This window comes from Rutidosis leptorrhynchoides, chromosome 3, assembly GCF_046630445.1.
Source record: "Rutidosis leptorrhynchoides isolate AG116_Rl617_1_P2 chromosome 3, CSIRO_AGI_Rlap_v1, whole genome shotgun sequence".
In the NCBI taxonomy this organism is placed as follows: domain Eukaryota; kingdom Viridiplantae; phylum Streptophyta; class Magnoliopsida; order Asterales; family Asteraceae; genus Rutidosis; species Rutidosis leptorrhynchoides.
In genome coordinates, this window is record NC_092335.1 from 436252501 (window position 1) to 436255659 (window position 3159).

Here is a 3159-nt window from a genome sequence, read left to right on the forward strand (position 1 = left end):
TGTAATTTCTACCCAAATATACATTTAGACGAGTTAGGACTTTATAACCCAACCGATACCAAGAGCATAATCCTGGGGACTAACAAATCCCCAATCCACGTCCAAATACCGAAAAGCTACCCCCTTCGAGCCCAAGCGCTCCTACGCATCTAGTCTAACAACTAGCTAGCTTCACAATCACAATACCTGTAAAAAGGTAAATAACAAGAGGGGTAAGAATAAAGCTTAGTGAATGCAATAATTATACATATACATATATAATCTACTTACTTGCAAACACTTACACAAATACCGCATACGAGCTAGCAATTCTACAACCATGCAATCACAATGCGTACTAAATATCCGCAATTCACAATAAGCTAGCATCGTCAATAACATATAGTTCAAAATTTAATATGCTAATTCAAAACTCACACAACCTTGGTTAACCATAAGCACCAGGGAATGGTACTCGCGAAGGACCATCGGAGTTCACAACATCCATTAGTGTACTTAGCACCGCGTATCACTAACCCGCGGGTGATGTCTTAACACCGCGATTAACCCACCCATCATGACAAATGTGGTGTCTTAACACAACGACTAACCCACATGTCACTAACCCCGGAGTGGTGTCTTAACACCGCGACTAACCCACTCGTCACGTAAAATGTGGTGTCTTAACACCACGACTAACCCACATTTCAAGCCACACAAGTAAATACATCAAATACATACATGTATAATTATTTCACTCACCTAGGAATGCCCGTACAAGTCATGTATAACATGATCTCCGTTCTCAAATCCGAGCAAGCAATCACCTATATCACACATCGGCATAATATACACATAAATATACATTCTCTAAAAGAGAACCCGACACAGACATCCCTTAGCCGAGGGATCACACCTTGTTCGTCATAACCCGCCCATTTAACACCTAAAGGACACAAACCAATTATCACTTCGGATGGTAATTCAAACCCACTCTACAAAGTACAATTTAGCCAAAATTATACTTTACACTAATTTAGACCAACCTAGGTCCCGACACTAAATGCTACTTAGATAGTCATCATTTCAAACCGCCATTTACACAAAAACCACAACACGTGCAATATTGACCCATATTGCATTTGACCACTTTTGACTTGTTAAAACATCGCTTTGACTCAAAATCACTTCTCATGTGTGGTTACTTCTAAAAAGCCATTTAACACTTAACACAAGTGTTTAAACATCCATTTGATCAAAACTAGTGTCATCATCAAATTTGACCCAATTCAATTTACCCATTTTGACAAAAGTTACAAAAACGCCCATAATCACTAACGACCAGTGATTATATTTTCAAAGCACCAATTAACACCTAAACCAAGTATTTACACACTTGATTCACCAATCTTGACTCAAAACTTAGTTTGACACTAAATCAATGTCAACACCCATTTTGGCTAGCAAACATGTTCTTAAGAACATCAAAACCACCAATACACTTACAAACTAGTGACTAACACCCAATTCCATGATAAATACTTCCACATTCATCATCAACCCTAAACGCACAATAATCGAGTTTACTTACACAATACATACAACAAAACCCCTAATTTCATGAGAAATGGGTTTTATAACCCTAACTAGCACAAACCCTAACCCCAAATCAAAATCAAAGTAATTAAAATCGAATCTAGGGTTTACCTCAACTCCAAAACCGAGCTAGTAGCTAAAAACATCAAGGAGAACCAATACCCGCTTCCAATTTGGACAAAAATCATCATCTTCATCACCAACTCAAGCTTCCTCTTTGTAGAAATCCTTCTCTCTCTCTAGGATTTGGTTGGTGGAAAAGAGGATGAGAATGAGTTTGGTATCAGTTTTGGGGTATGAAACCCGACCTCAAAGTGAAAAGACTAAAACACCCTCTTAAAAACCTTAAAATAACGAAGGGTTGCTGCCAGCTACTTTTGCGCGCCACACATTCAAACGCGCGCCCTCGTGTGATGACCCAGAAATTTCTGACCAAATTTAAACTTGATCTTTATAAGATTTTGACACGATAAGCAAAGTCTGTAATATTGAGTCTTAAAATTTTAAACTGTTTACATAGAATCATTTACCCTTTGACTATTTCCGACGATTCACGAACAAATTATTTGTAAATAAAAATGTACAGGTGTATACATATATAAAGGTAAATAAATATAATAATTGGAAGTAACAATATTTATTCAATTTAACTAAGAATTACTAGTATTAAGTATTGACATTAAGTATTATTATTAGTATTATATATATCATGTAATTAATAACAGATAATGTTAATATCTAATATAATAAATGTAATAATAAATTAAACTATAATTGTTATAGTAATAATATTTTTATTTTCAATATTAACATCTACAATAGTATCATTTACATTATGATGAAAATGGGTGTAAATATAAATTGTTATACTATTATTACTAATATTATTGTAATTAGTATTATTATTAGTATCATTTATAATAGTATTATTATTATTATTATCATTATTATTTTAGTTATCAACCTTATTATAATAAAAATAATACAATTTAATATGGTTATCATTAATAATAATATTATTATTATTATTATTATTATCATTTTTATAATTTCTTATTCTTATTAATATTAGTATAATTTTGATAAAGTTATTATTAATATTATTATTATTATAAATTCTATTATTATTATTATTATCAGTATTCTTATTAAAAATTTACAAAATTAACAGATTTAATAAATAGATTATATTATTACATAAGTTAATAGAATAGATATAAATCAGTAATTGATATATATATATATATATATATATATACACACACAAGAACATTAATACAGATACAACACGACATACAAATTTATGATACAGATATATATACAGATTTCAAATATACGGATATTTAGATTTACATAAATAAATATAAAACCAGTTATATAGATATACAGATTTGGATGTGTATATAATTACAATTCTATATAAAAATAAATAAATGACTACGTAATAAAAATCATAGGATCCCAAAAATCAGATTTGGAATTAAATATCTGTTTAATTTTTTATTTTATCTATTGTACCTCCTACCTGCTCGAGTTAAAATTCGACTCAATTGTCAATACGAACCAAAAACGATTATGTCATGG